Raw genomic sequence first — 22,639 nt, forward strand, 5'->3', positions numbered from 1 at the left:
GGGGTGCCAGGAGGACACCTGGGAGCTCTGGGGGGAACAGTGCCCCAGTCTACAAAGGGTGGTCAGAGAGGCCCTCCAGAGGAGAGGTCTCTGAGGTGAGAGCTGAGATGTGATGAGGAGTCTAGCCTCTTGGGGGTGGCGTGGGAATGATCCTCCAACGAGCAAGCAGTGTTATCACATGAAGAAACAGGGCATTTAGGGTATGATGCAGTCTGTGATTCTGACTGATCAGCCTGGTGCTGGAGTGAAGGGGGGACGAGAAGGGGGAGACCAGAGCAGGAGAAAGCCGACAAGCAAAAGGCATAAGGCAGACGAGAGATGCAGAGGAGACGGAGATCAAGCTGAGCTGTGTACTAGCAAGGTAGCCCCCAGCAATCCACACCCCCAGGCCCCACACCCCGTGTGCTCTGGTCTCCTGGAATCCGGGCCGCCCCACGACTTGCCTTAACTAACAAGGTGACAGGAGTGAGTGACCCTGGGCCAGCCCTGGGCCTAAATTCTAAGAAGCTTGGTAGCTTCCACTGTTGTCGTCCAGGGAGAGCAGTGGGACTCTCCTGATCCTGCCATGCTCCGGGAAGCTGGGCCCAACCAGGTCAGGCTTCGCGAGTGAGGCCACCCTGGAGGCGGGTCCTCCAACTGATAAAGTAGAGCAGAGGCGAGCTCTCCATGCTGAGCCCTCCCACGCTGTAGAACAAGAGCAAATACACGTTTGGGTCACTGAGGTTGGGGTAGTTTATTAGACACTGACACAACCGAGACCTGGGGGGTGGGGGTAAAACATCTCCCTAACAGCCACGCCGCCTGGCTGAGAGCACAACAGTCTATGGAAATTCAGAGCCGTCCCGTGTGTTCCCTGTCATCATTGTTTCCACTTTACAGAGGAGGGCTGAGGCACAGGGAGGTGAGGTAACACACAGCTGATTAGCGGCCGAGCGGGATTAGAACCCAGCCTGTCTTGTTTTGGAGCCTCTGTTCTTAACTCTATGGTAGATATTTTGAAGGGAGAAGGAGCAGAGTTGGGGATGCAGGCCCCCGCAGGTCTAAGGCATGTCCATAGATGAGACTTATGGTGAAAAAAATAGCCCTTGGGGAGTGCTGGAGGGCATCAGAGGGCATCCATCAGTAAGGCCGTGCGAGGCTCACTGCTGTGTTAGCTTCTCAGAGTAGTGTCTGTTCCCTGGTGGCTTCCCTGATAGCTCAGTTGGTAAAGAATCTGCCTGCAATGCAAGAGACCTGGGTTCGATCCCTGGGTTGGGAAGATCCCCTGGAGAAGGGAAAGGCTACCCACTCCAGGATTCTGACCTGGAGAATTCCATGGACTATATAGTCCATGCGGTCGCAAAGAGTCGGACACGATTGAGCGACTTTTTCACTTTCACTGTTAGCCTTGACACCTGATTAGAGGGGGCTTCTTGAAGATAAAAGCACTTTGTACAATGCTTATTACAAATCTACCCCTATGGGTGCTGGTATCCCATTTAATTTTTACAAATCTACCCCTATGGGTGCTGGTATCCCATTTAATTTTCACGGCAGCCTCATGATGGTGACATGTCATAACGCTCACTTTAGAGGTGAGAATATGGAACCTGCCCAGGTTATATGAGCTCCCAAAGTCACAGAGCTGGAGGGTGGGGGAGCTTGTCCTTGAATCTGGGTAGACTGAGCACCACAGGACACCTTTTAACAACCAGCCCCCCACCTCCTGCTTTGGGGCCTCTGTTCCCCTCTCTCATCTTCTCCTCCTATCATAGTTCTGATCTGTGATAGGAATTTGGCCAAAATCCAATGTGCATATGCCATACATTCAACACTCACAGATGTTCTGGGACTGGAAGGGGCTTTATCCATTCTAATACAGCCTTCTCATTTACCATGGGAAATGTGAAGTCCAGAGATGCTAGATCCACTCCGCATAAGCATTTCTTCAGGGCCTAGGAAGTGCCGGGCACTAAAGCTAAATTAGTGACAAGTCAGGGCTTTCCCCAGTCAACCTCAGTTTTTGCTTTGAAACAGATGTAGAAATATGATAAGCAGGAAACAGGCCTCCCCTACAATCTCTCAAAATGAGTTTTGTGCACGATTACCTCAGTACATGGAAGCCAACTGGTTTGGATTTAGCTATGGACGCGTTCAAGTTGTGGTGCTGGAGAAGACTCTTGAGAGTCCCCTGGACAGCAAGGAGATCAAACCAGTCCATCCTAAAGGAAATCAACCCTGAATACTCATTGGAAGGACTGATGCTGAAGCTGAAGCTCCAGTACTTTGGCCACCTGATGAGAAGAGCTGACTCACTGGGAAAAACCCTGATGCTGGGAAAGATTGAAGGCAAAACGAGGAGAAGGCAGCAGAGGATGAGATGGTTGGACGGCATCACCGATTCAATGGACATGAACTTGGGCAAGCTCCAGGAGAGAGTGAGGGACAGGGAGGCCTGGCATGCTGTCGTCCATGGGGTCGCAAAGAGTCAAACGTGACTTAGCAACTGAACAACAGCCTCAATCAGGTTAAACATGTTAACTAACTCCCTCAGATACCCCCATTATCTCTCAACAGCACTGGTGGTATTCACTTTACAGACTCATTGTTCTGGGTTCTTTTCTTTCTTTAATGAAGAAGGTCATTCTGGGGAAGACAGGGTTTATTTGAAGCAAGCCCACACTGCTTTGTGCTAGAAAAGGCTGTGGATTCCATACGGATTGGTATGTCTTTTCCTTTCTCTTAATGAGACTTAAGTCTCATTTCTCTTCTTCCTTTGGCTATCAGGATGCTCAGGGAAATTTTAAAGTCCAATTCTGGCAAGTATGAAGGCCCCAAAGTAGGTTTTCACATTTATGTTTTTGTTTCCTGATTTTACTTTTCTACTTTTATTTGCATTTTCTCAGGTCTTTAATTTATAAAATTACTACTATTGTGTTACCTTCATGGTAAGTGTTCTCATTAGAAGCCATTTCAAACCCTTTGTGGAATAACATGAGTATAAGTTAATAAGTGAATGTAATACATTCTATTTTAAATAAGGAATTGATAAACTTTTTTTAAGGGGCAGATTATAAATGTATTGAAACTTTGCCACGTTATCTCCATAGCAACTACTCAACTCTGCCCTGGTAGCATGAAATCAGTCATAGACAATACAGAAACAAATGGGTGTGGCTGTGTTTCAATAAAACTTTATTTACAAAAGCAAGTGGTAAGCCATATTTGGCCCTTGGGCTTTATGTAGTTTGCCCTCTGTTCAGAAGAAATTTAGAGCATTGGGAAGTTGTTTCCTCTTGATGTGGGAAGTACTTGGCTTAGAAAAAAAGTGAATTCCCATCTCTAAGAGGTGGGGATTCTGTCCAAAATATCTAGTTTCCACTTCTGGGTGACAGATTAGGGAAATGCAGCTGCACAAACTGTCTGGACAGCTGGCTCTCAGGAGAGGCCGCAGTGCCCAGGAAGGGCCAGTCTCTGACGCGGTGGTTATCTGAAGTCTGCCAGCCAGAGCCTATTCTCCTGCACATTTGCTGTGCCCAGCCCTCAGGGAGGGGGGTGCCCTGAGGGCAGGGCCCTAGAGCTGCATGGCCAGCTGGTTTCCCCAGCTCTGGCCAATGGGCCTTCAGCTGCTGCGGACGTTGTTCATGGAAGGAATGTGTCTGCAGCTCCAAATTCTCACAGTGAAAGACAAGGGGCATGGTTGGGGAGAAATTCCTGGGCTACATTTTTCTTGCTGTTCATGTGGCCTGAAGCCATTGAACTTGGCTAGACTGCCCAAGAGGAATTTTACAAAGCTCATTGTCTTTCCCGGAGTCTAACCCTCAGCCCTGCTCCCACCTGCTCTTTCTGCTTTTCTTTCTTTACTCCCCCAGCCCCAGGAGAAATGCAGCATGGGAAAGAGCAGGAGCCCCCAGACGCGGTCCTGGGGGCTTTTGTTTCCTGTCCAGGTAGACCAGCTGCAGCAGCTGCTGCAGGGAACAGGGGCTGGGGGGCACTTTCTGGTGGCTGTGATGGCATCAGACCTTTCCATGGGCTACGGTGCAGAGGTGGTCTCAGCTGCTTCACCAGGAGTCACCAAGTGGGATACCTCCTTCAGTAATAAGAGCCACATGAACTGAGCACCTGCTGTATGCCAAGCACTGAGCATTCTACATATATTAAACCAAACTCCACCAGAACACCATTAAAACTCCCATTTTACTGATGGGGAAACTGAGGCACAGAACTGCTAAGTGATTTACCTGGGGTCCCACAGCTAGTAAGTGAAAGAGACAGGATTTGAACTGAGGAGCCTGGCTCCAGTGCGGCTCTCAACTCTTTCAGTACTTGCAATCCCCTCAGCTCGGCATTCCATTACAGACACGGCCCTGTAGCCATTACAGATAATGGCTAGTCTCCACAGTATTGGCAAAAATCCAGGTGACAAAGCATTTGCATAGGTGGGATCTGTGCCCCTTTGAAGACTCCCAGTATCCCCGCTCGCCCCTCGGCCATGAGCGTGGCCCACCTGCCGTCTGGTCTGCTCAGCTTAGGGCAGGGCGCTGTAACTTGGGGGTCTGTGCACCTTTGAAGACTCCCAGTATCCCCGCTCGCCCCTCGGCCATGAGCGTGGCCCACCTGCCGTCTGGTCCGCTCAGCTTAGGGCACTGTAACTTGGGGGTCTGTGCCCCTTTGAAGACTCCCAGTATCCCCGCTCGCCCCTCGGCCATGAGCGTGGCCCACCTGCCATCTGGTCCGCTCAGCTTAGGGCAGGGCGCTGTAACTTGGGGGTCTGTGCGCCTTTGAAGACTCCCAGTATCCCCGCTCGCCCCTTGGCCATGAGCGTGGCCCACCTGCCTCTGGCCCCTCAGCTTAGGGCGCTGTAACTTGGGGGTTAGTCGGTCCTCCTGTGTCGTCTCCACTGCTGTTGCAGATACTGACTGCAAGGGAGCGACCTCAGTTACCTGGTGATGCTCTGAATGCTTGCAATGCACCAGCCCCAAGGACTGGTGATTTGAACACACTGTATGTCATAGACACAACCCTGAGACTGAGTGTAGAAAATCCCATGTTACAGGCAAGGAAACCGCACGTTAATCAGAAATTGATGCTGGCCGACATTACACAACAACCACAAATCTCAGAGTCCTAACTCTATAAACAGACACTTTTGTGCTTAGGTTACCACCTCAAGCAGGTCAGCGTGAAGTGGGGGAACGAACGAGGGGGCTCTGCTCCAGGCAGTCACGCAGGGACTCAGGCTCCTTCCAGGATCTCAGAGTCCTCCCCTGGATCCTGTCTATCAGAGGAGGAAGGAGGGAACACGGAGCTCTCAGGGGATTTTAGGGGCTGTGAGCAGACTGCAACCAGACTCCCACCCACATTCCACTGTCCAGAGTTCAGTCATGTGACCTATCTTACTGCAGGGGAGGCTGCAAAACTGCATGGCCACAGGAAGACGAGTTTGACTGCCACCCTGGGGCTCAAAGAGGTGAGGTACCTGGAGGGGCAGTCGGGCCATTTGGTGCCCAAGCCTGTGTTTGGCCTCTGTAGTGCCTTGACTGAAACGGAATTGAACTCCAACCTTCAAAGACCCTCAGTCTTTCAGTGGGGCGCTGGATGGGGCTGAAGGTGCTGAAGGGCTGTGAGGATTAACTGAGGCACTGAGAGAAGAGATCAACAGAGTGAGGACGGCCCGCAGACTTCCCTCATAGTGTAGAACTGTAGCCAGACTGCTGGGCAAGGGGAGGGGAGGTGGTGGGCCGGACTGGGAGAATCTCAGCCCAAGGAGAGAAGTGGGGATGACGGAGTCCACAGGGAGGGGTTCAAGTACTTCTGCTTGCTGCTGCCACCTAGCCAAGGAAAGAGAAAGGGCAGCACAGCCTGGCCTCCCGATTCTGGTTCCGGTGGGTAAGTGTCCAGGCCACTTCTGTCCCATCCTGACAACCATCAGGTTTCTTAGCAGAAGCTGGCCTTGGCGATGTGTCTAAAGCATAGGTGCCAGGATGGGTGAAGTCCTTGTTCCCCAAGATTTTGCTGTGGAAATAGCAACTTCTCCAGGGTGTTCTGCTCAGGCCTCAGCACTCCCCTCAACTGGAGGACTCAGGCAGGACCTCTAGGGTATACTCAGTGGATAAAGAATCTGCCTGCAATGCAGGAGACACGGGCTCGATTCCTGGGTTGGGAAGACATCCTGCAGAAGGAAATGGTAACCCACTCCAGTATTCTTGACTGAAAAATCCCATGGACACGGGAGCCTGCCAGGCTCCAGTCCAAAGGGTCACAAGGAGTTGGACATGACTAAAGGACTGAGCACTAGGGTATGATTATGGCTTCTCTTGCTGAGCACTACCACAGGGCTGCCCCCGGACGGTGGGCACGGGGCAGGCTCCTCCCAAGCTGGCCTTGGTGGTGGCAATGAGATTATAGCTGTGTGCAAATGGGTTGCTGGGCATCACGGAGATATCCCCAAGGGGGTATAGAGGGCCTGCAAGTCTCTCCAGGGACACACAGCACCTCTGTGACATGACCTGGATGGGGCGAGAGTGAAGAAGCCAGTGTATTCCGCTCTGTCAGATCACACACAGACACAATTTCCAGGGCAAGCTGGCCTCAGATAACCTGATCAGACCCAGCTCTAGTATCAGGAACCACCATTTTCATCTCCCTAGTTACAGTCCCAGCTGGAGCTCACCAACACCAAAGTCTCTATTTCCATGGCAGCAGCATCCTCCCCACAGCCAGGCCTTAGCACTTTTCAGACTATGGACTCCAACCCAATAAGGGGTCATGAAATCAACTCAAGGGGTTTTGGCCTGTAGTTTTAAAAACGAGATAGAATCACAGAGTGGAAAGTGCCAGCTGCACGGCATATAGAAACAGTACTGTCCTGTGAGACCCTGGCTTCCCTGCGTGCCTGAGCTCTCACAGGTGGAATGTAATGTTTCTTGTAATAAAAAAAAGGAAAATCACAGTGGTGAGGTAGCCATCTCATCCCTTCCAGAAAGCCTGGGCTCTTTGTGTAAATTCGTCCACACATTTCTCTTCCTCCCCATTTCTCCCCACGGACCCCACTTCCGCTGCATGCCACAGAAGGGCAGGATTTTTGCCAAGCCACTCAAAGATACAAAACAGGGCCCACCACTACTGGGCACAAAAGGTCCCCGCTGAGTGCTGGTCCCAGGACGCTGGGTGCCTACTGGCCTTGTATTTGCATCTCTAAGGAGGCCACTTAAGTGACCCTTCACAGAACAAAGGAGGACAGCCTCTCTCAATTTAAAAGAAAAGAAAGCCCTCCACGCTGCACATTCCTCCTTGGAGGCTCCTGCGCAGCGGGTTGGTCTGGCAGCACTTGGTCCCGACACATCTGGTGGGCTGTCCTTCCCTCTCCAGCATCATTCCTGAGGCAGCTATTTGTGGAGCGCCACTCTGTGCCAGACACGGGAAACCACAGACCCGAGCCCCCTGCCTGACTCAGCCCGGCCTGCGTGTGTGTGTGTGTGTGTGTGTGTGTGTGTGTGTGAGACGAAGACAGCAGTTCCCAGAGGACGGCACCACCCACTGCAGGTGTTTTCTGGGGCCCACCTGCTCCAGCACTGACGTGGTCGGTCAGAAAAGGCCTAGCTCTCCACGATGCCCGGATTCTCATCATTCCTGCCTGGGGGTGGGAGAGGGCCCTCCCGTGTAGGAGCACGGATGATGTACCGCTGCATCCTGCCTCCCTGCCCAGGCCCATCAGGGTCATTACTGTCACCATCCAATGAGGCTCAGGAGATGAGGTGACTGTTCAAGGCCAGTGCACAGCCAGGAAGAAGGCTTTCCTCTCCCGGGAGTCCTCTGGGGCTCCCGGGGCTCTGTTCTTCCCACTGGACCACTGGCAGCATTTGGAAGTGACCAGGCAGCGCCACAGATAGAGCAAGCGATGGGCCATAGCTGGGGCAGCAGGCTGCTCAGAGGGAGGGGCTGTGCAGGAGGATGGGGGACCCTCCAGGGAGGAGAGGACGGAGGTGAGGCCAGGTCTTCGGGGGTGGGGGCCTTAAGAACATAGGCTGACTTCTCCGGGCCAGTGAAAGTCAGTCCTGCTGCCAAAGGACCACTGCTCTGGCCACCTCACTCCTAACTGCATGGCTGTCCCATTTCGCCAGGGCTACTGTCAACAATTACCACTAACTGGGTGCCTTACAACAACAGAAACCTGTTCCCTTAGTGTTCGGGAGGCTAGAAGTCCAATGGAGGGGTTGGCAGGGCCGTGCTCCCCGCTGCAGGCCCTGGGGAAGGCTGTCCGGGCCTCTCTGCTGGTTCTGGCGTCGTGGGGAACCCTTGGCCTTCCCTGGCTTGCAGCTGCACCGCTCCAGTCTCTGCCTCATCCTCACATGACCTCCCCTGTGAGTGCTTGTGTGTCCAGATTTCTTCTCATAAGGACACGTCATTTCATTTAGGACGCACCCTATTCCAGAGCTCATCTTAACTAATTGCATTGGCAAATAAGGCCACATTCCAAGACTTCCGCTGGACGTGAATTTCAGGAGGACAACGATGACCTCTCTAACGACCCCCCTTCTTTCCCAGCCACAGCCTCCCAGGCTCTGTCTCCTCTAATGCAAGTCTGCAGAAAAGCGTCAGGGGCAGCTGTGCCCCTGGGACCCAGGAAGGTGTCACTGACCTTGACAAGAACTTCCAAATCTGGTGGAAGTGATTATTTAGTGACTGTAACTCCAGTTTTTAACATTCTGGAATTCCAGAATAGTGTGATTTTAAAACACACTGAACTACAGGTATTTTGTGATATGTTTTTTAAAAATCGGAATCATTTACACTTGGGGAAATGCTTCAGCAGAAGTTTGGATCCTGTAAGGAAAACTTATTTAGAAAGTGGTTTTCTATTCCTCCACAATCCACACGGGGAAAAGAACCAAGGCACCTCTATCACATCATAAATCCTTATTCTGGTTCAAAGACTTTCTAAACCAGTGGCCTTCAAGTACAGCTGTTCCCTGCGGCCCATCCACCAGACCCATGGGGTCACCTACCCAGGAGAACACTGCAGAAGGTGAGACAAACTGGAAATACTTTTTATGAAATACAACTGGGCTCATGAGCAATTAAAAGATGTAGCCCCTGCTAACCAAAAAAAAAAAAAAAGAGTTAAAGAAAAAACCTCTAGAATACTGAATAAGAAAAAAGATTATTTGAAGATAAAGTACTCATAGGATAATATTAGTTTGAAATTTAGAACAATCGCCTCAAAAATTTTATAGCAGTTAGAAAAAATGGGCACCAAAATATGCTCATGATTAAAAAATAATATCAAATAGTGTGATTTCAAGGGTTCATTATTATCAAAATTGTCCTTGTTTTATAGGGCTTGGTTTATTATTTTTGAATACCATTTTATTAATTTCATCTACTAATAATTTTTATTAGAAGGTAATACTTTTAACCTTTATATTTCGTAAGTTTATGTTTTCATTTCGTGCTTTCCGTATGTATATGATTTCTATTTGAGATGTATATTCAGCTTCACTGAATTGACATTTTATGTTTTCTGTGTGCCTTCTGGTGGAGTGTTGCTAACTAATGCCTGTATTTCAGCAATGCAGGGACCAAACACCTGCAGGCCTGTGTGTTATTCTGCTCTGGTAACCATGGTAACCACAGTGACTGACATCTTACTAATCGGCTACGGCCACTGTGTTCCAGGGTCAAGGCTTACTGCTTTACATGAAGCTACTTTTACTGAGTCCGTTTTACAGAAGAGGAGACTGACGTTTAAGGGGTAATGTGACTCCCTCAGGACCCCAGACCTGGGCAGAGGCTGAACCAGAACTGAATCTCAAACAGCGTGATGGAACACCTCGCCCTAAATTACAGCTGCACAAGGCAAATAAATGCAGGGGTCGAATGACTCGGCCAACACACAGTAGCTATCATTTTCTAGCCATCTTTTCATCATCTACACTAGAGTTCACAGACTCAAACTTTTATCGAGAGATCAGACAGGTAAGGTGTACCGAAAAAGCGGGTGTGGGGGCGGGCGGAGGAAGGCTGGGATGGGGCAGTAGGAAAAGGTGGGGATTCTGGCTAACTAGAGGATACTCAGGCTCTGTCAAAAGGGGCAGCTATTACTGAGCTCCTGTTCATTGTTTGTATGGGGAAAGCAGCCCCAATTTCACCCTATAGAAATCTCCACTGAATGCATGCGTGCTAAGCCACTTCATTAGTGTCCGACTCTTTGCAACCTTACGGACTGTAGCCAACCAGGCTCCTCTGTCCATGGGATTCGCCAACTAAGAATACTGGAGTGGGTTGCCAAGTCCTTCTCCAGGAGATCTTCCTGACTCAGTGATCAAATCCACATCTCTTAAGTCTCCTGCATTGGCAAACGTGTTCTTTACCACTAGCGCCACCTGAGATCTATGGGTAAAATCTTTTGCACATAAATAATGCTCCATGAACCAAACAAAGTACCTCTTATGGGCCAGAATCAGCTCACGGGCAATCGGCCCTGGTTTACAGCCTGGCTTGCAGCCTGAGAACTAGGCTCAGTGTCTTGCCACTGTTTGCCTCTCTCTGCCATCACTTTCAGCTTCCTTCCTGCTTTTGAGTTGCTGCTTTTTCATAATTTTATTTTATCACGCATCTTGAGAAGCCCAGCACCAGGTCCTGCGTGCACCGACTTAAGTCCCTGTTTCAGGAGGTCGTAGCCCAGGGTTGCATACCACTGGTGTTGTCTCACTTGGGGGCACTGCTTTGCATTTTAACATGGACATGAATCCCTCAGGACATATTCCTATAACCAGATTCTGTTTCAGCAGTTCTGGGTGGGGCCTAAGAATCTCCATTTCCAACGAGCTCCCAGATGATGCTGATGCAGCTGGTCCATGGACCACATCTTGTTTAGGAAGGACCTAAAGAATAGCCCTGCGTCTAAAGAAGTTCCTAAGCTGAAGGCTCCCTTGTCAGAGGAGGCTCTGTACCTGGGCTTGGCTTCTCAGAGGTGACCTGGGTCATCCAACTCCCCACCACTAATCCCCTGCCACATTCCTCCCCACATCCTAATTTATCTAGAGATTTAGTCTAGCTGAGGTCACTCATCAAGAATTTTATCTGCATCTTTGTTCTGCGCTGGCACTGAGCAGACTGCACTTCTGTGGTGTAGGAGCAACCTTCCTACCCCGGATGCATGTCTCTAGCTGAGGGATTTCTGTCTGCGCCCCTCCGTGTCTCAGAGCTGTGGTGCCCAGCACCCGCCTCAGCTCCTGTTGGCAGCCTAGGATGGGACCCTGAAGGGGGACTCCCCAGGATGGACCTTGGACTCCATCTGCTACTAGTCATGTGACTTTAGACAAGTTACCCCTCTGCGCTTCGCTCACCACATTGGTACAACGGGAGTGTAAGGTCTGCACACTGGGTGTCAGGGAGATTGAACCAATACCCTGATGGTGCCCTTCCCACTTCTACTTCTAAAAAGAAACTCAACAGATGACTTTAAGAATCTCATGTTGCTTGTGTCTTGTGGAAGATGTTCACATATGAAACTTACTCCTATTGCTATCCCAGGAATAACCAGTTGCTCTTGAAGGAATTAACAAGTGTCCCCTGAGAGTGGACTTCCATTCCATCAGTCAGCAGTCATGTTCCTGTACCTGGTCTGGGTCAGGGCACGCGAGAGGCAGCCGTACAGAAGGTGGGCAGAGACATGAACAGTCACCAGGGCTGCGGGAGTGCCACACACAGGGGTCCAAGAAGTCACGAAGTGTCGAATGGGCAGTTCAACACCACATTTGCCAACTTTCAAATAATATTCTCGATTTTTTTTTCAGCTGAAATACTTCTGAGAAACAAGGGACCCGGTTGTTAATCATCAATCAGTAAACCACAGAACGGCCAGCAAGTCACAAAACTAGGAGAAAGTACTGTATCTGTCATACTTTTTAACATAAACAGCTGGACCCATTCATCTAGGTTTAGAGACATTCTGGCTGAAAACGTATCTGAAGGTTAAAAAACATACCGAGTATATCGTTTGAAAAGGTAGCTAACTACTTTTTAAAATACGCTGATCTTTTATTTCTTGATTGTGTAGAGACGTTGCTATAATAATTGCTAAACTTTACAGAATACTTAACACAGGGTAGTATTGTCCTAAGATATAGATTATCATATCCCCAAAACACTATGGGATATGTACTTTAAAAAAGTTTTCTTCTGAAATAATTCTAGATTCACAGGAAATTGCAAGGAATTGTACAGCAAGGTCCCAGGCTCTCTACACCCAGCCTCCTCCTGTTTAGCATCTTACGTAACTACATCCCACCATGGAAATCAGGAAACTGACCTTACACAATCAATCCACAAAGCTGATTCAGATTCTGCAGGTTATACACACCGGTGTGTGTGTGTGTGTGTGTGTGTGTGTGTGTGTGTGTGTCTACTGAGGTGGGGGAGGGGTCTATATAGTTTTATCACACGTGTAGTTACACGAAAGTATCACCACCATTAAGATACTTAACTATACCATCAGAATAAGGCTCCCTCTGCTCCCTCTGTATATCACATCCAGCTGCTTCACCCCCACCCCTAAGCCAAGGTATAGACATTTTATTCTCATTTTATATTTGAGGAAACTGAGGCACAGAGAAGTTAGCAACTTGACCAAGTGCACGTGGTTAAGTTCTGGGTCTGGTTTTTGGTTTTTTTTTCATATATTTATTTCGTTGCATTGAGGCTTAAAATAGTTACGGCACGCAAGCTCTTTCATTATGCACAGACTCCCTAGTTATGGCGCCTGGGCTCAGTAGTTGTGGTATCTGGGCTTAGTTGCTCTGCAGAACGTGGGATCTTACTTCTCTGACCAGGGATCGAACCGGCATTCCCTGCAAGGCAGATTCTTAACCACTAGGCCACTAGGGAAGTCCCTGGGTCTGGGTTTTTGAACTCTGCCATTAAAGAGACTCATTGTGGGGAGGGGTTTGCAGGGAGCGTGTGGAGTCTGGAACGGCTTCCTAGATCCTCGATCTCGGTCTTGAATGGAGAAACCGCATCACTTACAGTGGGGGAGGGCTGGAACATCAGACGCCACGGGAGTGGAACTGAAGGCTCGAGAAGCCCTGCTCCCTGCAACATCACATCGAATCCAGGCGGCACAGCCACTAGCCTGGGTTCCTGTGACCTCACCTTGACTCTATCATCTTTATCCCTGAACTGCTGCTCCCTCCCTCCGTCCTTTCTTAGTTGGCCATCAACCCGGCAGTCATTCTGGATTCTACTTCCAACATCCTGTCCCTCATCAGGTCTGAACAGTTCACCTCCCAGCCATCCTCCATCCTCCCGGCCTCTGCTTGGTTTTAACTTGAGCAGTCCCTGCTGCTCTACTGAAGCAGCGTGCCACCCCCACCCCCCGCCCTGCCACACACACACACACACACACACGCACGCACACACGCACACACATACACTGGTTTTGGGTCCCTCTTGTTACCCCCTGCTCAACCCAGTCTTTTCATTGCTGCTAAATATGATCATAACTTTCTCCTGTTTAGGACCTTCTGTGGCTCTTCATTGCCTATAAGACTGTCCACATGCCAAGGCTCTCTGGGATCTCACCAAGCAAATGGCTCAGAGTTAGCCAAGCTGTTTCCGGCACAACTGTGCCTGTCTCCTCCAGGGCTCCCCATCAAGGCCAGACACAGGGCACTGGGCTGAAGTTGGAGATGCGAATCAGATATGGGCCTTGCATCTAGAGACCTAAGTCTGATGAGAGAAACATAACAACCCCAAAAAGAAGAGAAGGTAAAAAGCCAAGAGGCACTTTTCAAATTATGCATGAAAGGTGCAACCACAGAAGCAAGCTCAGGCTTGAAAGATAAGCCCCAAGACGGGAGAAGGTGGGTCGCCTGGCTGGAATAAGGACGGCAGCGGCAAGCCTAGAGCCGGACTCATGCGGCCCTCCCAGCCAGGGCGAGACACTTCCTAGAGTCCCCACAGGCCACGCAGGCGGCCCTCCAGTGCAGATCAGAAGGCTGTGGTTAGAGAGTCAGGAAGAATGTCAAACTTGCCAAGATGAAGTTGAGCCAGCGCACTAGGGTAAGGACCATGTTACACACTTAGGAAGCCAGGCTAGGCTGCCTGGTGGCAGAGAGCCCTGGGTGGGCCACGAAAGATTCTTTCTGATTGGCCTCATACAAGAGAGCCGGCTTCATCCAGTCTCCTGGTGGGCCACAGCCTTAATTTGCAAGCACGCAGGCAGCACCTCCCAGGTCCACATTCCCCGATGCCCTCTGTGGGTGCCAGGAGAGCCACTTAAAGTCCCCCCTGCCTTAGCAGTTTAGGATGTGGGAGAAGTAGAGACCTGCAGCAAATTCAGGAGCATTTCTAGCAACAGGACTGAAAGGAGAGGACAGAGGGCAGCAATGGCCTTGTACCTAGGGCCAGGGATGGACGGAGAGGACATGGAGCTGGGCCGCGATGGGTGCAGTACACTCAGCCCCTGGAGAAGCCTTCCCCTTCTGGGTGCCAAGTTTATGGATGGATAAGGACACTGGTAAGATGTGGACTGAATTTACTTATGACTGGAGGCTGCAAGGGCTAGTGAACTTGCAGGAAGAGGTCAACAAGGGGTGTTAGGCTGCGTTCACAGGCTGGAGCCTAGTGCCAAAGAACAGACAGGTCCTGCATTTACATCCAGAGGCCCACATCAGGGCTGGCTTCAGGGGCCTGTGACCTGGGCAGGTGCAAAGGAGCTCCCTGGGCATCCAGAGGCCCACAGTCAGGGCTGGCTTCAGGGGCCTGTGACCTGGGCAGGTGCAAAGGAGCTCCCTGGGCATCCAGAGGCCCACAGTCAGGGCTGGCTTCAGGGGCCTGTGACCTGGGCAGGTGCAAAGGAGCTCCCTGGGCATCCAGAGGCCCACAGTCAGGGCTGGCTTCAGGGGCCTGTGACCTGGGCAGGTGCAAAGGAGCTCCCTGGGCATCCAGAGGCCCACAGTCAGGGCTGGCTTCAGGGGCCTGTGACCAGGGCGGTTGCACAGGAGCTCCCTGGGAAGGACCCTGCACTAGGCATTCGGTATTCTCTGGTGGCTGTCTTGAGGTTGTCAATCATTTTGTCTTTAAATTTGTATTTTGTCAGTGAGGTCTGATGGGCCACTGGAGTATATTCAAGGGCTTGGAACCTCAGCTCTCCTGTGGTTCTGCTCCTGAGCCTCCTGCCTCCAGGGATGCTTAGCCACCCCCTGCCTCCTGGTGCCCCGGGCCAACAGCACACCTCTGCTTCCCTCCAGTGACTGCTGCCACCCCTTCCCCTAGTCTGGTGGAAAGTTGGGGTCAGGAGCACGTACCCGGCAGAGTCTCAGGGTGGAGCACGGTGGTGACAGTCCCTGGCTTGGTTGACAGCACCAGTGCACAGAGTAGGGCTTCAGGCTGTGGGAAAGAAGATGTCAGGATGGACTTTCTTGTCCAGGATGGGGCATGGCACCATGGTCCAGTGGCTGTTGGGAGGGAGACCCAGCAGCTGATGGGCATGTGCACTGCACCTTGGGGGACCCTGGGTGCCTGTGAGTGGTCTCCTCTTATCCCACGAGTATCCCCATGCCCAAGGGAGTGTGCTATTTAGACAGGGAATAAAAAACCCCATGCCTGGTCTGTCTGTGGCCCCCACAAAGCACAGCTACACCTGCTCCTGCAGCAGCATTTCACATCTGTTTGTCTGGCCGTGAAGGCCCTTGGTGCCCTCTTCCCTCCGCACTGGAGCAGCTCAGCCTTGCTTGCAGCGGACCCTCCTAGCACCGTGCCAGATCGTCACCTCCTTTATTCCAGATTCATGTCTCCATGAACAAAGCCTCTGGGCGCCTCACTGCCCTCCATTGTGCTTGGGATCAAGTACATAAATTGTGGGGCCTAGTGCAAAGCAAAACTGCAGGACTCTGTCTTCAAAAAGCAGGAAAAAGCACCGTTAAGGGCATTAGATATGAAATTTCTCCCTTTCTTTCCATGAGCTCCCTTTCAAACTAATTATCCCAGGCCAGCAACAGTGGCATTATCTGGGAGCATGTTAAAAAAAACACATTCTCCAGCCCCATCCCAGATCTCAGAATCTGTAACTTTGGGGATGAGCCTAGTATCCAGGGTTTTTGACAAGCACTGCAGGGGCTTGGATATACAGGTAAACTTGAGAACCGCTGCTGGAGGGCTGGAATTTGTTTTGAGAGCCACAAACTAGAGAAACGTGAAGTTTGCTTGTATAGGGCAGATAAAAGAGAAGTTGAAAGATAGGGAGAGAGGGAGGGAGAGAGAGAAAGAGGAGAGAGGAAGGAAAGAAGAGAGAGAACAAGAGAGAAGGGAGGGAGGGAAGGGAGAGAGAACTGGCTGGTGGAGAGTGCGCGGCCTCTGCACGTCCACATATCTTAGTTCACGTGATGTTCACAGCTTTCTTGCCAAGTAGGTAGTTTTATTTCTGCTAGCAGAAGATGAAAATGAGACACAGAGAGTGTAAGCTATTGGCCTGAATTCTTGGCATTAGTGAGTGGGGGAGCTCAAACGTGAATCTCAGTATCTGACTCCGAAACCTCGGCTTCCCCCCAACCCCCTTGCTCGCCTCCCCCCACCCCCTTCATTTTTGGAGTACCTGTCGAGGACCTGGGCTCCCCAGGTGGCACAGTGGTAAAGAATCCACCTGCCAAGGAGACACTGGTTCGATCTCTGGGTCGGGAAGATCTCCTGGAGGAGGAAATAGCAACTCACTCCAGTATTCTTGCCTGGGAAAATCCCATGGATAGAGGAGCCTGGAGGGCTACAGTCCTTGGGGTCACAAAGAGTCAGACATGATTCAACAACCAAACGGCGACAGCACTGAGCTATTCTCTGTCAGGCACTACATCCAGCTGCCTCCTCATCCAGGCCTCCACCGAGCAGTACGGCTCTACCAGACACATGTGACCGCTTGAAATACAGCTGGCGTAACTGAGCCAGGGGATTGTCGATATCACTACAAACGGGGCTTGCTTTGTATTTCTATCAAACAGGGCTGCTCTAGAACGTGATTTTGGCCAAAGGGATGAACTGCAACTTCCTCTGCAAGAGCATGTACTTCCAGGGACACCAATGGGGGTTCCCCGTACCTGGTCCGGTGTTTAGTTAAGAAAAGTGAAGTTAAGACAGGAGGGCTAGACCACAAAGCAGGGAAGTGCCGGAAACCACTTTCGTATTTGTTGATTCTCCCACCCTCAGGGGTGGGGAGTGTTCATGAACTGCTCATCTAATTTCATTTCTAGTCATTACCCATCGTCTGGCGCGCCGCAGGCGAACTCAGCGGGGCCACACAGGGTCAGGCTGATATGCTGGCTGGCTGGTACCAGGTGCCGAGATAGGCTGAGCTCGGCATCCCGCTCAGGAGGCGGCTAATGAGATGAGTGATGCTCCAGGGATGTCAGGAGCCCCGTATCAGTCTGCTTCTGCAGACTGATCTGTGTGTGCTGGCTTTACTTCAAGGTCAGGCAGCAGAGACAGCAGGCAGCAGTTATCCTATCTGCTCCAAGCTGCAGGCAAATAAGGACGGGTAGCTATAAGCTCAAGGCTTAAGACAGGCTTCAAAGACCCAGCACAGCCCGAAGAAATTGCTGGAACCCATTCTCCTGGGGCAAGCTTGGTTGTGGAAGGCTACTCTCCTGGGGCAGGTAGACACCTCGGAGGCCTCCTCATCTTACAGTTGGGGAAACCAGACCAAGGACATCTGCTCTGGCTGCCCCAGCGAGTTAGAGGCTGGGCTGGGTCCGTCATTATTGCTGTTTCGTCGTTAAACAGTGTCTGATTCTTTGCGACCCCATGGACTGTAGACCTCCAGGTTTCTCTGTCCATGGGGTTTCCAAGGAAAAATACTGGAGTGGGTGGCCATTTCCTTCTCCAGGGGCTCTTCCTGATCCAGGGATTAAACCCGCCTCTCCTGCATTGGCAGGTGGATTCTTTACCACTGAGCCACCAGGAAAGCCTGGGCTGGGTCTGGGACCCACCTAAACAGACCTCAAAGGCATGTGCATGATCAGGATCCCCTTGCAAAGAACTTGGCACATGAGCTTGGAACTACACAGGAAGAATTAGAGCTTGACTTTAATCAGCTCAGCTTATGAGTTGCTCCCCACCCCCACCTCGCTCACTGGTGAGCATTCTGGCAGGGCAGGGTGGTCTCCTCTGTGGACACTATCCGGGGCGAGGGTTGGGGCAGCGGGTGGCAAGGAGGAGTGGCAGTCTACCTCATCTGCCAGGTCCTTGCAATCCCCCACCTCCTAATCACTACATCAGTGGCTCTTCTAACACACAGTTCTGGTTTTAACCATCCCTCCTGCTTGCTGAAGATGTGCAGTGGCTAAGTCCACGCCTCTTTGTCCAGCATCCAAGGCCCTTTATGACCAGGTCCCCACCTGCCTTTCCACTGCGGTCCTCTGCACACCACGTCGCCCGCACAGCCTGCTGCTCCAGCCCTCTGTGCTTTTGTGTATGCTCTCTTCCCTTCTGGACCATTCCAGGGCTGGTCTTCTCATTTCCCCTCCCCTGTCAAGGCTTAGCTTGAGTGAAATCTTCCCCAACTATCCAGGTGAGCCACCCCCGCCCTCTGCTCTGGGCTCTCAGCCCTGTGGATACCCTTGTTGGGGCATGCATCAAACGGTATTGGGATTGATAACTTACAGGTGATGGCTAAGCAGGAACTGTGTTGTTATTATTAATAAAAAGGATACACAGACTGCAGAAAGTAGGGAAGAATGAAAAAAATATCAGTGTCAATGCTGAGCCAGGTCCTGGGCTCTTACTGCATCCTCACCAAACTCAAGGCACTTGGCTTTATTATCTCCAAGTTATAAGTGATGAAATGGAGGCACAGGGACATTGAGTGACTTGTCCAAAACCAGCGGGCCCTGGGTGGCACAGTCGGGCTTCTGATCAGCTCTCCCTGACTTTGGAGAGGACGGTCGGGAGCTGGTCAGAGCTGGGTGCTGTGGAGACACATGTCCTGTTGGGGGAGCGCAGAGAAAAGGCACAAGCAGCGGGATGGCACATGGGCTGAGCCTCTCGACTCTCTGCCTGGAACCTTCCTTTCTGTGTGCAGACGCCTGCCTCTAGGGAGCAGAGGCGTTGCTGGCAAACCCGGGTTCAACCCACCATCTCCCCAACTTCCGCAGGGTGCTGCTGCTCGCTCTCTTCATACCTCAGCCCCCAATGCCTGGGTGGAACTGAAAACCCAGGGCCTCAAAGCCATCCCCACCCAGGCGGATGCCTGCACGATGCCCACCCAGTGTCTGGGGAGAGGCTGGGGGTCCCAAACAGTATGTTAGGGGGAGGGCACCTTCCAGGCCTCTGACCTGGGCAGTGTCCCCCTCCAGAGCTTCCAGCACTTTATCTTGAGAAATGTGCTCTGCGGGGCCCAGAGCAGACAGGCGCTCTGCAATGGGAAGCAGGCCCAGATGTCAGAGCTGTGTGACCCCCTATGTGTCCTCTTCCTGCTCCAGAAGACAGCACTGTCCCGCTCTGAGATTCTGGGCAGCCGTTCACATCTCACCTGGGTTATCCTCAGTTCTGCACACTGGGGTGCTCGCTCTCCAGAAGGAAATGCTGCCTGGAAAGGGACCAGACTTGGGGCCCTCGGTGTGGATTTGCAGAAAGAGCCACGATCAGTATGACACTTGGCCCCCAGAGAAACAGCCACAGACTCTGATGCAGAGTCCCTCCTCTCTCTTCCCTGGAAGTACCTGAGTTCAGTTTGGCAGGAGTAGGAGTGGGGTCCTTGTGCCTACCAGGTGTAGGTTCATGGCCTAAACAAAGCCACTCGGACCTCAGACCCTGAGCCATCAACGTCGCCTGGACTGAAGACAGCAGCGTTCCCAATGCAGCCCTCCCTGCATGGAGTGCCTACCACTCTATTCCTGCCTCTGGGGGTCCTGAGCAGCCCTGCCACTGCCCTTTCCACACCCACCTCTCCAGCCTCCTGGGGGTTGATTCTGCATGGCCCTATAACTTCTGGCTATTTCCCTTTTGCCTGCATTGGTCAGAACTGGATTCTGCCACCTGCCACTGGGGACTCTGGAAAGACATGCCCAGCAACAGAGGAGCCATGATAGACCAGCAGTCACTCGCCAGCAAGATTTAGGGCGCCCATCTGAATCCCTGTAGTCAGTGGACTGTGATAGCATCATGCTCATACCAGAAGAAGGATGTTAGCAACGAGTTCCACTGCTTTACGGATCACCTAACTCGGGCTACCAACACAAGCATCTTGTGAGTTCAGCAGCTTTTTGTCCAGAGCACCTCAGCAGGCCTCTCCTCCTCACTCTACCCTGAAGATTCGGAGGAAGGCCTGTGTTTGGCCTATGGCCAGATGCCTGGTAGGCCAACAGGATCAAGTCCACAAAGGGCAGACAGCTCTCAAAAGGCTGCGAGGGCTGGACAAGAGGTCCAGGTGGGAAGGAGACTTAGGGTCCTTGAATCCCAGCCCCTTCCGGGGGCCTGACTCCTTCAGGCCTGACCCAGAACCCAGCCTTGGAGTGCCGGTGGAGATCGGGTTTCTGCGGCTAGAACTGGCTCAAGCTGCAGCCCCGATCTTTAGTGACTGTCGGGGCCTGTCAAGAATCAGAGGTGCTGCCTGGCTGAGAGGGCTGGGGCTGGCTGGAGAAGAGCGGGAGGAACGCGCAGCCGGCACAGAATTGGCACGTCTCTCCACTAGATGGCGCTCACAGCATAACTTTTCCTCATTTTAAATTCTATCTTGATGAAAGGTTGTGATTTTTTTTAATACCGTGGAAGAGCACAGATGACTTAAAATTCATGTGACTGATCTCATGCATTTTCATTCCTGTGTTTCTGTCACGTGTCCAAGAGTTGTCAAGTCTCCCTCCCTCTGGGGTACTGGGTGTGGCCGACACGCACCGCTGCCTGGCTCTCCCAGGCCAGAAAAATGCATCCAGCCGAGGTGATCAAGTCTTTCCTTTTCGGCTCTCCCCAAAGGCTGTGTGGACCCCTCACCGCCTACCACCTGATCCGCTTTCCCCGAGTGGTCTCACAGCTGCCCTCACCGTCGTTCCGGGCCTTCAGGAGTGGCTGCAAGTTCAAAGGCAAGAGGACAGAGGCAGGCAGGCAAAGCTTGGAACCTGCATATATCCGGTGCTTCCAGCACTGCTGTGCTTGGGATAAAGGAGTGTGGGGAGCCTTGATTCCCTCCCTGGACCTCTCCGGCTCAGGTAGGGAAGATACCAGACCTGTAAGAGGTGCCTGTGTTGCAGGACTTTGGAAGTCAGACTGTCCAAGTCTTGACCCCACTGCCATCCAGCTGTGTGTTGTTGGGCAAGTGACCAATCCTTTCTAATCCCCAGTGTCCTTCCTAATAGACTAGGCATGGAAGTACCCCTTACCTTAGTGGGATGTCTTGAGTATTGTGGCAGCAGAATAATGGCCCCACAAAGGTGTCCACATTCTAATCCCTAGAACCCTAAGGTCAATCATCCCTAAAGTGAATATGTTACCTTACATGGCAAATAGTCTTCTCCTCCACAGAGTCCAAAAAATCTTTGTAAGTGGCTCTGACCAGATAAAGAGCACGCACACCTGTGATCATTCCCATCTGGTCCTTGGGGCGCATGCCCAGGGTCTTTCTGAATTTATGGTGGTGCGTATTGACCTCTACCTTTTGGTTCTGGCCTCACCTCACTCCTCCCCAACTCCCAGGCCCAGGCCCCTGGCCCCTGCCCCAAGCCTTCCTTCCATGTGTCCAGCTCCTTCTCCCCCAGACTTGGGGCCCTGCCCACCTCAGTGCTCTCTTTCATTTCTTCTCTACCTTCTCAGCAGAAGGTACCTTCTCTACTCCTGTTCCGTAGTCAACCAAGCCTCTATTTTCCACTCCATACCCTGGGATCCCTCTGTTGCCACCTTCCAATGTGCACTTTCAGCATCAAGATTCTTGCAGTAGATGAAATAGTCAAATGAAACCATGGGTACTTGAATTTTCAACATGGAGCATGCAGTTGGGAGGGTCTCCCTACACTTAACCAGCAGACTGTCCTGGAGCTCCCAGTATGGACAGAGCAAAGATGAACACACTTTGTCCCAGGCTTGGATTCATTCACTTCCATTCCTAATGTGCCATAGCTTGCTGGGCTGATCTGTGCCTGGGCTGACCTGTCCCGTGGCCAGGTCACTTCGTCAGAGTGGTTGGGTGGCCATGCGACTCTGGGACTGTACGTGTACTGGCTCAGATGCCAGTGAGGCCCTAGCATACTCGGTCCACAGCCACGACTTCCCAGAAGAAAGTCAAAATTCAGATGGCGCATGAGAGGATGTGACGATGAGCTGCCTGTAACTGATGCTCTTGGTGCCCTGCCCAGACCCTCGCAACACTCAGTCGTTCCCATCCGCGCTGGCGGCCTCTTTCCTTAAGCACCTGCAACTTTGCCTGAAGACTTTTTCTGAATGCAGGGAACTTGGCCAAGTGCAGGGCAGGCCGGAAATGCCAGAGTCAGCCCCCCATGGAGCAGCTGTCAGCGAATGGCTGGTGGGAGTTGGTGGGGAAACCCCCAGCCCCCTCACTCCTTGGGTGAAACACTCTGAATCCTTCCGTTGGAGCTGAGCCCGGGTGCTTCCCTAGCTCACTAGCGCGCCCTGCTGGCGCTTCCCTCTTCCTGCTCCTTTCCTGGCGCCTTGTGCTTTCATC

General features: G+C 51.8%; 1 protein-coding gene across 6 annotated transcripts in view; it reads right to left on the reverse strand.

The window, feature by feature from the left end:
- ARHGAP22 (Rho GTPase activating protein 22) overlaps positions 1-22,639 on the reverse strand; it is a 179,512-nt gene that overhangs the window by 82,374 nt on the left and 74,499 nt on the right. The window lies entirely within an intron of this gene.

This window comes from Bos indicus, chromosome 28 (assembly GCF_029378745.1).
Source record: "Bos indicus isolate NIAB-ARS_2022 breed Sahiwal x Tharparkar chromosome 28, NIAB-ARS_B.indTharparkar_mat_pri_1.0, whole genome shotgun sequence".
NCBI lineage: Eukaryota > Metazoa > Chordata > Mammalia > Artiodactyla > Bovidae > Bos > Bos indicus.